Raw genomic sequence first — 13,668 nt, forward strand, 5'->3', positions numbered from 1 at the left:
AAATCAGGAGTCTTTTTTTTTTTTTTTTTTTTTTTTGAAGAGTGTATTAGACTGACATCATCAGATCTAGTACTGTTGATGATAAAGTAGAGGTTAGCTGATGGCTTTTGGAAAGGGTGCTGTTAATCTGTTTTACTACCAAGCATTGAGCCCAACAAGAAACATGAGTACCTATATCTTTGAATGTACCCATTTTGGGATCAGGGCTGTTGGAGTAGAGGAACATCCTAGGAACTCCAAAACTCCTTAACTACAAGCAAAGCCAAGCCTAGCAGCCTGAATGCAGTGTCTGTTTATAGAAGAGAAACCCAGATGCCCTTGGTTTGTTTTGGTTGTAATGGTTTGTAAGAACTAGATGTTACATAGGAACTTTTGTGAGCTAGATGACCTGACATGGGTAACTTGAATAAACCATGGTGGGGAGTAATTATACTGGAAAGAAATCGGCCAGTGTTCTAAGCCAGGACTTCCCCTCACTAAGTAGGAATGGTTGTTAAATATTTACTAGCCTGCTATTGCAGGTGCTGGCTTCCAGGAACAATAGCATACTGGAAGTCTGCATTTAGAAAAATGTCAGAGAGATTCAGGGCGATGAGATGCAGGTGGAGCTTGGCAGTGTTTGCTTCTCCTCTAGTCTATACAGACTGTGAAGCAGCATGCAGTCCACACTTGGTCATTTGCACAGGCAAGACAGGTGTATCCAAGGATGGTAAACTGGGGAAATGAGCAGACTTCTAGATCAGGATACTTGAACTTGAGTTGTCTGGATGTGAGCAGTGCTAGACAGACAAACACAGGGACAAATGGAAATGCTAACACAACCAGGCTATTGAAGATATGTGGTAGTATGGGCTCAGCAATGGCTAATCGTCCTAGGAATCACAGGAGAGAGATCTCACTGCTGTTATTGGAACCATCATTGTGGTGATTAGCTCTAATTGCCAACTCAATATAACCCAGAATTATTTGGAAAGAGAGCCTCAACAAGGGACTGTGTGTGTTTTGGTTGTCCTGTGAGCATCTCTGTAGGGGATTGTCTTAAGCTGATTATGGGAAGATGCAGTCCACTCTGAGTGGCATCACTCCCTAGTCAGGGGGTCCTGAACTGTGTAGAAACAGAGTGGAAAAATAAAGCAAAGGGCAAGGTAAGCGTACATGCATCCATCTTTCTCTACCCTCAACAATGCATGTGATATGAGGAGTTGTTTCAAGTTCTTGCCTTGGATTTCTCATAATAATTGACTGTAGACTGGATTCATAAACTAAAATGAGCCTCTTCCTCCTCTGAGTTGATTTTTGTCAGCATATTTTATCATAGTAGTGGAAATGAAACTAGAACAATCACCAGCTCCATCATCACTCATGTGGATGTCTGTGATTTAGACAGATGATGAACCTAAGACTTTGGTAACAAAGTTGGTCCAACATCATAGTTACAGAGTAGACCATTGAAATAATTAAGTCCAACTACAGAGGCCAAGCTCATAATAACTATGTCAGAATAATTTCCTAGTCACTATTCGTAGGTTTTCTCCAGATGGTTCTCAAAAAATGATACAAAAGGGGCATGGGAATCAAGTATTAGTCGTTTGGTGGGAAGAACTGTTACTTACGTTGCATCAAGGGATGAAGCTCTGAGCTGGATATTTTTGTCTCCCAGAGTCAGCTGCAGTTGGACCAAAGCATGGAGGCAGAGGTAGAGAAGGCTGAATAAGCTAAGCCAGCAGAAATACTTACAGCCAGACTGAGTCGGTGCTTTGTAGTTCTAGAAATGAATGCCTCTCTTTCTCTTTGCTGGCTTTCTTGGCTACAAGAGCCCTGCTTTAGAAAAGTTTCCATTTCTTTTCTCTAGTTTTCCCACCTTGACTATCAGCATGATAGATAAAACATCATGAAGTCCACCACAATGGCTACACTCCTCGTCCACAGTTCCATTTTAGTGTCACAGAAAGCACTGCTGTGTTGATAATGGAGGATCATGACCCTGTAATATCAGAGGTACATGGAGAAGTTCCCTTTAAACACTAGGCAGTCTCAGCTCTGTGTTTTAAGGCACTCTCATGGTCGAGGGGTACTTTCAGAACTCACGATTCTCCAATACATTTTGGTTTCCCTCTAGGTACATAGGTCCATAGGCATGTACTGCCTCTACCATCATGAAGAACATGGGGACTCCTTATCAGTGGTTCCATTTGTGCACGGACAACCCTGCTTCCTACATTGTTCTGTTTACAATTACTTACTGTGCCCGATTTACGAATGAAACTTTTATTAAAGATAGATGATGTGTACAGGAGCTGCTTAGCACACAGTGTTCAGTACTATCTACATTTAGGGGCATCCATTGTAGGCCTGTAGTTCTTAGAGCTCAGAATGATTTCTGTCATCCAGCTGAGGCAAATTGAATATAAAATTTTGCTTATTGTGTTTGTTTCTTTTCTGGTTGTTGGGACAAGAGCTGCCCCTCCTTGCAAGTCCCCAATCAACTCCTTAAGGAAGGAGAAGTTTAATTCAAGGTACAGCCATCCTAGTGGGGAAACCAAGGCAACAGGGCCATGAGGCAGCTGGTGACACTCTAGCCACAGGCAAGAAGCAGAGAGATGAATGGTGATACTGAGCTCATCATTTCCTTTTTATTCAGAACAGGAGCCCAGGCTGTGATTTAGACAGTTGGGGCGGGTCTCTCCATATCTATTAGTCTAATCTACATATTTCCTACAGCTGTGCCCTGAGGCTTGTCTCTTAGGTGACTCTAGAATCTGCCCTATTAGTGCTCAAGGTTAACCACAACCCTTGGGTTGCAGCCATTACATCCTCTCTTCCTAACTCATCTAGAGATATTGCTTCTGCTTATACACAGTGACTTGTTCACACTGTTTCCCTAGAATATCTTCTCATTGTTTGTCTAATGATGTGGCCAGGGTGAGGCTCTGGCATGGTGGGTGGTCAAGTGTGAGTTCTGGCAGTACATGCTTCTTCCCTTTATATTTGTACAGTTGTAGCACAGCTGTCCCGTCTCCACGTGCCCTGGCTTTCGCATCTGTGCATCGTGAATACTTAGAGTACCTGTCTCATAAGTCTTTGGGAGACGTGGTAAGCTATGGTTCAGTCCTTAGAAGTCTACATGGTGCAGAGCGGAAACACGTTTAGGTTTAACTTCCCCTTCAGAATAAGGTGAATTTATTTTTTATTCAACAGCATTTACCTTGAGCCGGTTTCTGGGCTGTCCCTCCCATGCAGCTTTTCTCTCACGTGACTTGACTGTCACCATCATTCTATATTAAACTCTTCTAGGGGTTTGGCTCCATCCTGAAAGCACTGCATGCTCCCCAAGTATGTCAGTCGGGAGATCCATGAGGTCAGAGTGCAATAAGAAGAACATAAAACACAGAGCCTGGAAATGACTCTGGTTTAACATTTGTAGTCATGAGTTGGCTACTGAGCCAGGAACTGGTGTGCCTGGGCTCATTCTCCTTGCCAGGCTGCCTGCCTTCTCAACCATGACAGATATACCCATCATGTCTACTATTGGGGAAAGAGTGGTATGCTCTTGGCAGTTAACTGCCTTGACATAGACATGAAATGGGTCACAGTACCAACACCCATAAGTAAGCCTGAGACACCATTGCAGTGCCTACTGAGAGGTTGCAGACACAGTAACCTTCTCATAGGCAATAGGATGATGGAATGGGATACCCTGTGTGCTAGCCTCCTACCAGTCGTGACTTTCAGCACCCCTCTAATTCCTCAACCAGAGATGAGCCTCATAAAACTGCCTGCCGTTGCCACAGCATGGGAAGTAGTCAGAATGCAGTTACTAGACTCAGGAACCATCTGATAAAAGTCAACACAGCCTTATAACATAGTGACGACAGCTTTGGATTTGGTCACACGTGGATGCAACGTCCAGATCTGTAGTGCCCCAGCTGTGCAAACTGGGAAAACCACTTCTCCTTGACTTGCATGTTCCTCGTTGGTGAGATGGAGTAGAGTTACAGCTACCCCAAAAGCCAAGGCCAGGGGTAAATTGCTGGCATTGATGAAACCCTTAGTAAGAACACTGGTATGTTAAAGCATGTTGGCCCATTTCATCTGTGAGGGAAATTGCTGTGAGAGGAATACTTTGTTATCCCCATCCCCAGGCAACATTAAGCAGCAGCTTAGGATCTTTCACTGGCAAATCAGGAATGAAACAAGATGGAAAACCTGGGCAGTCTGGCTTCTTGGCTAGTGATCTTAAGTATATGTGTCATAGTCTTCCATAACTCCAAGAAACTCCCAGCATATGGCTAGGCACAAAGTTGGCTCTTCAAGTAATAGCCAATCGGTACATTATAGGGAGGACAGTTCCTTGAGCCCGTGAGTATCTTCACTCTTGTTTGGACAAGAACAGTTAGCTCTGTTTTTTGTCAATGGACAAAAGAACTCGAAAAAAAGGAAATGACATATAATACTGTTTCTTTTGAGGCTGACTCCTGCAATGCATACTGCCCAGCATGCTCATTTAGTAGAGGCCCTAGACTGGCCTTAAGTATTCATGCTTAGCATGACTCTTCCAGTCTGTGGCTCCTCTTGTAGTAAGTGGGGTCCGCCAAGGGACCAGCTGGACCCACTGGCAGCTACTGTAACAGTACAAAGAGACTGAAAATGAGCCTTCTTTTCAAATTAGAATCTCAGCACTGTCACCAGTGTGTTTGGGGAGCACTGGTTCCAACTGAATAAAGGAGTTAAACCCTGGTCCTGTCTGGTTCTGTTTTCATTCACCACACTGGGTTGATGATGGGATTGGGTTGTTTTCCAAGGAGAACACCTGGTCCTTCAGGGTGTCATCAGACTCTGTTGGGGGAACTGCTGTACTAAAAAGCTAGGATGCTTGGCCAGTGGCTCTGTTCCCCTTGTCTCCTTATAGAGACAAGATAGGAGGTCACAGTTCACCTTTGGCAGAGGACAGAACCAGGCACACTTAACCCAGCACCAAAACTGAGGAGTTCCTGGCTAGTCTTGGAGTGAGTTCCTGGCTACCTTCTGCTGTGTGTCAGACACTGACTTTCATAAAATCCTTTTTACCTTTCCAAGAAGATGGGGAAGGTTGGAACTTTTAAATCTACTTTACAAGTAAGGAAAACTAAGGGTCAAGAAGGTGACGCCCTGTGTGGGCCAGAAAATATTATAGAAAATTAAGTTCAAGTCTCACAAGGACTCGGAATGTAGGGTAGACATGTTCATGCAACTTTAATATTGTACAACCTTGCATCATTCCCACTCTAAAGGGCACCAGAGAGTTATACATCTAAAGATGCCATAGATGGATTTGAGTGGAATCCTTCAGCGGATACAATATGTGTTCTCATTCCACAAATTCTGCACTATGATGTATAATATATTTGTTTGAGCCAGTTATTTATTGGCATATAACAAATTATCCTGAAACATAGTTGTTTACATGAAAACTATCCAAGATGTCTGGGTATCAAGATTCTAGATATAGCTTAGCCATAACCGAGGCTAACCACCAAGGTTAACTTGGACCCCAGGTTTCATTTATATGAGTCTTGTAGGTTAGTTTCTGAATATACCCATGAAGATGTGAGGAGGAGTTTGTCTTTTGAGGCTATAGGACTCCATACCTTGGTTTCTGTTTGGCAGATGGGTGAGGAAAGCCCTCAGTCTCTTGCTCTGTGGTCTCCCCCAGAGGGCAGCTTACCTCATGGAGACAAATGATGGAGGAGAATCAGAGGGATTGTGACTCCAGAGCTCTGCCCTTCCATTACTTCATCATGGAAGACCATGTTTAGTTCCTTCAAAGCAAGTCACTAAATCTTGTTCCAACTTCATGATAGTGAAGTCCAGGAAACCAAATACCTGGGAAAGCAGATATCACTGAGAGCCAGATGCTGCCTAGCAAAGTACCCAAGGCTACTTCAATATAAAGCGAATATCAAGTCAATATCAAGTTATGTATACAGGTACAGTAGAGAGATCTTTCCCAAAGAAAATCTTGTCTGTCTTAAGAATTCTTACGTATCCTGGTAATCCACTTCCTAAAATAAAGGTGTGTTGGCTTGAAAAACCCAGGGCAGAGGCAAGTTTTTCTGGTCTAGAAGTCTTCATTCTTATGTTGCTTGCTTTGAATCCACTTTCTTTGACCCTGATGATGAATCCAACCTTCTTCCTAAGTTGAATATGGGGGAGGCATTCCCTTGAGGCTCCTGTTGATGTTCTATACAAATAAGAGTTTTCCTTAGAACCCATGCACTTGGTATGGGAAGCTGTATGGATGGGAAGTCTAGGTACTTTATGTCAGCTACCTTGTAGCTGGAAGCATCTCTTTAAAAACCCCCTCCAGATGCTCTCCCTCTCTGCATCTTTGTGTTCCTCCCACTCTCCCTCTATCTCTGTGTCTCTGTGCACTCCCCTCCTCTTCCTTTAGTTAAGATGAGAGATTACCATAACTTAGGAGCTCTGGCTGCACAGAAGGCATCTTATCTCCTACTGATTGTTTCCAAAGCTAGTCAATTTGAACTTGGACCTTTTCCAAAACCCTCGTCTTTCTTAGAATGTCTGCTACAGAGATTTAAGAACTGCACGTCTTCCCTATCCCATGTAGCATAATACATTGAATACGCTCATTTAATTTACCTTGATGCTAAATGTCACCGCTTCTTTTATGATGTAGGCAAAGTAGCAATACAAGTTAATCTCAATGATTAAAAAAGGAAAAAAAATGTTAATCAAAACACTCTCACTTTCATAGATGTTTTCTTTCATGCCTGCTGAGTGACGGTCACAGCTGTGGCACTCTCCTCCCCTCTTCTCTTCCATTGTATGTCATTATCATCATACAGGTGCAATGTGTCTCCCTGAGTTAGTGCCACACCTTGCCCTTCATTTCAAGTCTTATATTTTCTATTTTATTTTATTATTAATCATTTTATTCATTTACATTTTAAATGATATCCCCTTCCTGGTTTCCATTCCACAAACCCTCCATCCCACCCCAATTCACCCTGCTCCCCTTTACCTCTATGAGGGTGCTCCTCCACCCACTCACTCACTCCTGCCTTACCACTCTAGCATCCCCTTACACTGGGGCATCGAACCTCTACAGGACCAAGGGTCTCCCCTCCCATCGATGCCAGACAAAGGCCATCCTCTGCTATATATGCAGCTGGAATCCTTGCTCTCTCCATGTATATACTCTTTGGTTAGTAGTTTAGTCTCTGGGAGCTCTGGGTGGTCCAGTTAGTTGATACTGTGGGTTACTATGGGGTTACTATCCCCTTCAGTTCCTTCAGTCCTTCGCCTTAGCTCTTTCACTGAGGTCCCTGGGCTCAGTCCAATGGTTGGCTGTGAGTATCTGCATCTGTATTGGTCAGGTGCTGGTAGGACCTCTCAGAGAATAACCATACCAATCTCCTGTTAGCAAGTGCTTCTTGGCATCAGCAATAGTGTTGGGGTTTGGTGTCTGCAGATGGGATAGATCCCTAGGTGGAGTGGTCCCTGGATGGCCTTTCCTTCAGTCTCTGTTCCATTTTTTCTTGTCCCTATCTTTCCTTTGTACAGGAACAATTCTGGATTAAAAATTTTGAGATGGATGGGTGGCCCCATCCCTCAATTGAGGACTGTGCCTATCTACTGAAGGTGTTCTCTGCAGGTTCTACGTTGGGTACTTTGGCTAAATTCATCCCTGTTGGGTCCTGAAGCCAAAAAATATGGAATGTTTCATGAATTTGTGTGTTATCTTTGCACAGTGGCCATGCTAATCTTCTCTGTATTGTTCCAATTTTAGTATATGTGCTGCTGAAGCGAGCACTACGTTTTTTATTTTAAAATTGCCTTTGTTTGTTATAGCATATAAAGCACCAGGTTAACTTATGGCATCGCTATACATAGGTGGTTCTCAATATGTATAACATGAGGTTTGTACATGTATTTTGTGTGGTGTATACAGAGGTTCTCTTAAGTATGGGTGTGCACATATACAGGGATGCATCATATATGTGCCTCTATATGGGTATATGGATGTCTAAAGCTGACATTTTGTGTCTTTATAGATTGTTTTTCACTGTGTTTATTGAAGCAAGGTCCCTTCTTAAACCCAAGTCCAGCTAGTTTAATGCTACAAAGCACCATCCTCCCAACCAAAATCCCCTCTTCGTAAAATCAGCTGTGCCGTCTCTCCAGAGTCCATCTCAGTAAGGCTTGTGGATTGAGGCATTCTCTCCCAGAAAGAAGAGTCAGGGCCATTCACAGGACAACCCCTCCTCCCAGCCATGTGTATACAAATCTGTTTTAATTGAATATCTCCTGGGGGGATCCTAAGGGTTCTCTGGGATATGGTTTGGGGTAGGGGAGCTCCAACTACACTGCTATGAAGAAACCGTCATCCATGCTGGGTAAATATTTGCCATTGTGGATGATTTGAGGTTACCCATGCTCCTGTAGTAATGTTTTACCCATTGATTGTAAGTAAGCTGATAGACACATTGATCCTCAGGGTGAACTGGTAGAATTGCGCTTTGGTTTGCCATGGGAGGTGAGGGTAGACATTGCTCACAGATCGTCAAAGGAAGGAACTTTCACAGCATTGAGTCAGTTTGCCCTGGGGATTTCTGTCTCTGCCTCCTGAGTGCTGCGATTACAGGAGGTCCCCACATGTATCCAGATTTTCTGTAGGTTCTATGATCCTCATGCTTGCTTGGTATGTTTTTTTTTTAATCTATTTAGCCATACCCCTACCCCCTGCAGTGTGTTCCCAGTATATAAAGCTATTGGACCCCAAATAAACACAGATAGAAGGTAGCTAACACAGGCACCAGCACCACTTCCACCTACACTTAGATGCCTGAGCCCCGGGAGCTGAAGTATCCTCGTTCCTATGATTGTAAAGTTTGGCAACACAAATGTAAGTCTGAGAAGAGAGTGAGCAGGAGTGAGCCCTGGAGGCTGCTGTGTGTATTGGTCCATCTTAGATGGAAGGGCTTGGATCCTAGAAAGAGAAGAAAACGGTCAGAATTTCTAAGAGGGAGGAGACTCATGAAGCCTAAATTAGAAAGGTTTAGAAGAAGATGACGCTCACATTATCAGCCCATCAGACAAGAGGCAGCATCCAGCTCTCAAGGATGCCTACCTTCCAAGATATTTGAAACCATTATTCATTGTGGTTGACATGTGAAATGGCATTTATAATATACTAATCACTTGGAAAATTCAATCCCTTAATGGGAGGTTGTATCTCCCCAATTTTATAGAGAAGGACACTTAGGCTCAGACAAACACATGTCTAAGGTCACTCAGTCAGCAGGTGACAGACAGTCTGCTCTCATGGAACTAAGAAACCAGGAGACAGCCCTGGAGGAATTCTTGTGTAACCACAAGGATGACTAATGTCAGGATTGCAGTGAGAGCAATGACCGGGTGTAGAATGGTGGTGGCTCACTCCAAGGTCAGGCCTGAAAAGGCCAAGGCAAGTCAAAAAGAACCACACTGCACATGTGCTCTGCTGTAAGCCATCTGTGCTGTGTGTTCCTACACACTGTCCTGCCACAGCTGACAGGGTTTGTTGGGTTGTGTGGATCAGAAAACAGTTCTGGGAGTGGCATGCATGCATGTGTGCATTTCTACATACATGTGTATGTGTGTGTGCAAGTGTGCACCCACAAAGGCATGTATCTATGTATGCATGTATGTATGTATGTATGTATGTATGTATGTATGTATGCATGTGTGTGTTCCTGCATGTGTGAGTGTGCTCCCCAATGTCTCTTCCCTACCAGGTAGTGACAGAAGCTCAGCATGAGGAGAAGACAACAACCTCTTATTCTATTCTGTCATTCAGTTCCTTTGTGAGAAAGTCCCCTCCCCTGCCCCCAAATCAACTAGTTCTTAAAGAGACAAATTCATCACAGTTTTAGGGGGGATACTGTCTCTGCCCTTTGGTACAGAGAGCAAATCCATATTGCTCTGGGTTTCAGGTATACATGAATAGCTTCAAGGGCTGAAACCTATGATGTAATATCAAGAAAAATACCAGATTACACTACACCAAACCTCTGCCCTCTTGCTTATAGGATTGGAAATTAGGACAGGCCAGGACCATATTTTAAAGAGGAACACTATCCCCTGTAGACCATAAGTGGCCCTGTCAGAGTTTATTTGAAAGCTATGCCTGCCTTCAGAAATTCATTAGAGGGTCAGGGCCTTAGAGGAGGGGAAGGTGTGTCTCTTTGATGATCCTTCTCTTGCTCTCTGATAAAGGGGATGGTAGGCAGGCTCGAAATGACTCCTGGGTAGCAAGGAATATAAATATCCAGTCCTGACAGTCCCTGAAGGATAAATGACAGCAGCTCATGCCGCCTGGCTTCTGCGCATCTCCAAGCGGCTCTTCCTCTGTGACCGAGCTGACATATGGGTAAATTGATTCCAGGTGATGCCGACATTTTGTAATTATCACTATCTATAATTTTCATCATATTCTGCTGAATATTTTGATCATTTAAAATAGAGACGCAAACCTAATAGTGGTCATTAGTTTAGCTCAAGAGAAAATTCATGGTTTAATAAACTTACATCAGAAATGACTTAGTCAAAATCACAACTGGCATGATTAGTGCCCTCATTTATTTTTTATAATAATAATAATATTAAGAAAAACTTGACTTACTTTAGCCAAGCTGACAGCTTTTCTTACCCAAACTGGTTCATTATTCTATTGTTATTTTTGAGGAAGCAAAGACATATATACATATATACATATATATATATATGTATATATATATATATATATAATAGAAATATATATAATAGAAATATAGTTGGTAGTGGTCAAAAATATAACAGCCTGACATAAAAGCAATGGTTATGTTCTGTCCTACAGTTGGCAGTAGCTGACTGATGCCAGTGCTCTATTTTTTGCCCACTTGAGAAAAACCTGGTTGCCTTGGGAGGAGGTTAGGCATGGGGAGTCCGACCTCCCTTACTACTGCCCAAAGAGGTTGTTTTGTGACACTTGCTGGGCAGGCAGGAGGCCTTGGACTTGACTTTCATATTTTCTGTCAATTTCTGTTTTAAGTGCATCCCCTGTGGCTTGCCACTGGGTTCATTTCAAAGAAGAAAGAATAAATGGAGAAGTATTCAGAGATAATGCTTTTAAAACTCTTATGAAGTGGGTTTGATCACTGCTAAGGCGTGGCCAGTGGGAATCCACCTGGAGACACTGCACCTATTGTCCTATAGCCTGAAATCTCATTGTCTTCCACACTCCTCTAGTTCTGGGGCTGGAGACTACTAAGTCCTGCTGGTGGCTCAAGGTTTATAGGCTTACTAACAGGACTAGCAGGTTGTTGTCCTCCTCCTCCTCCTCCTCCTCCTCCTCCTCCTCCTCCTCCTCCTCTTCCTCTTCCTCCAACAACAACAACTACTACTACTACTACTACTACTACTCCCCCATCATCCTTCCCTCCCTTCTTCCATTGACTTATTTGGTATGTGTTTATGTATGTGTGTGCATATGTGTGTGTGCATGCCACAGCACATGCATAGAGATCATAGGACATGTGCAGAAGTTAATTCTCTCCCTTTACCATGTAGGTTCTAGGGATCAAACTGAGGTCCTCAGGCTTGGCAGAAGTCCCTATACCCACTGACTCATCTTGCCAGGCCAGATGTTTTCTTAATGGACATAACCTATATGGTTGATACACACTCTATCTCCCTGACAGTTGGGGTTGTTATGCAACCATATAGCTACCTGTGCACCCACATCATATCTGTCCTTCCATTGGTATGTACATTCATCTACTTAGTCATCTTTCCCTCTAAGTCACATTCTTCCCATCCTCCCATCTCTCTCATTAATCTCCCTGCACAATATCCCATCTTTGTATCTGCCTGTCTATTCATCTGTATCTTCCATCATCTATCTATCTATCTATCTATCTATCTATCTATCTATCTATCTATCTATCTGAATGTTGTATATGTGTTCTCAAAGCACATATGTTCTTTGTGGGGAACATTTGTCTATCTATGTATCTATGTTTCTCTGTATCTATGTATGTATGTATGTATGTGTGTATGCATGTATGTATCATCTATCTATATGTTCTATATGGGGTGAGGAACATTTGTCTATCTATGTATCTATGTTTCTGTGTATCTATGTATGTGTGTGTGTGTGTATATATGTATGTATCATCTATTTATCTATATGTTGTATATGGAGTGAGGATCATTTGTCTGTCTGTCTGTCTGTCTATCTATCTATCTATCTATCTATCTATCTATCTATCTACCTATGCCTTTCTCTCTTTCTTTCTTTATTCTCCTCCCCCTCTCTTTCTCTCTTTCTTTCTCCTGTCTACCAGTCTATGGACCCAGCCATTTATTGATTCACTTATTCACTTACTTCTATTCAACCATCTGCATATCCATTCTCCTACAAACCCATTATATTCATTCATGGAAGCATGCGCCTTTCATACAAACCAGGCACACTTTAGGCCTGGGTGACAAAGAAACATGCAGGGCATAGTTATATGGCTTGAGGATTTAAGAGTCTAATACAGAAGCCACAGGCAAAGTGGAAAGCTGGTGCCAAGAGCTGATTGTAAGTATAGAAACTATGCAGAGTGGTTGAGAAATAGACAGGAGACCTCACTGTGAGCAGGCAGGAAGCATCTACTGAACTCTGACATAGAAGGTAAGGAATTGGCCACATAGGAATGGGAAATCCGACAGCCTGAAGCTGAGCGGAACATGGAAGTCCAGGAGCTGGGTGCCCACACATGTGTAGATTTGGTGTTTGGGAGAACTACCTATGTCTGGACTGGGAGGGCCACAGACAATACTGTGGAATATTGAGGTTCTGGGCAGATGAAGATACCCAGGAGCAGCTTCAGAGAACCATCCAAATAACCTAGGTTCTGCATGAAATAAATGAAATAGAAGAAAACCCAAACGGACAGGTGAACACATAAATGAATGAGAGGTAGCTCAACATGTCTTCGGGGACATGTCAATATACATGCAGATTAAATCAGCATAGGAGCTTCCTCCAACTAATACCTGGGACCAGGAAGCAGTTCTACCCCTAGGGTGAACTTCAATCTACTTTCTGGATGCCTGCTTCCTGTTGCTGGTGTTTGCAGGGGGCCAGGAAGAGCAAATTGGTTTTTGAGCCCCTATTCCTGACTTTCAGCTCTGCACTGTGGTCTGCTCAAATTCCTTTCCCAGAAGCCTCTGGGTCTCTATTGGCGTACAGCAGCTGTTACTGGGACCAACACCACCTCCCAAAGAGAACACAGACTTTGTAGCTTTCCCAGGTGCTGTGAGCCCAACGCTGCCAAAAGTGCCAGAGACCCACAGGTCTCCTCCCTCCACAGAGATTAAATAGATTGGAAACAAGAGCTTGTGGACAACAGGTGTGGCTCAGTGAGAATAAATGTTCTCTTGGCACACAAATGTATTTCCTGCCTGTGGGCCAGGCTTCAGGAGCATGGGAGAATGTCTCCCAGCCAGGGCATGCTCTGGGCTGTCCCTTTAGGGCCAAAGGCATCCTCTAGGGACAGGAGTGGGGGTTGGGATGGAAATAATGACTGGACCTTGCAGGTCCAGCCTGCTAACTGATTAGGCTCAGCAAGGGTGCTAAGAGGCTACATCATCCCTCAT

The 13,668-nt window shown here is 43.4% G+C and overlaps 1 protein-coding gene and 1 non-coding gene across 2 annotated transcripts in view; one reads left to right on the plus strand and one right to left on the minus strand.

Moving 5' to 3' along the window:
- Positions 1-13,668, plus strand: part of Cdh13 (cadherin 13) — a 1,053,312-nt gene that overhangs the window by 136,078 nt on the left and 903,566 nt on the right. The window lies entirely within an intron of this gene.
- Positions 7,707-7,813, minus strand: LOC116071597. The gene has a single exon (XR_004111008.1). It is a non-coding gene; the product is annotated as a U6 spliceosomal RNA (small nuclear RNA).

This window comes from Mastomys coucha, unplaced genomic scaffold (genome assembly GCF_008632895.1).
Source record: "Mastomys coucha isolate ucsf_1 unplaced genomic scaffold, UCSF_Mcou_1 pScaffold22, whole genome shotgun sequence".
Lineage (NCBI taxonomy): Eukaryota > Metazoa > Chordata > Mammalia > Rodentia > Muridae > Mastomys > Mastomys coucha.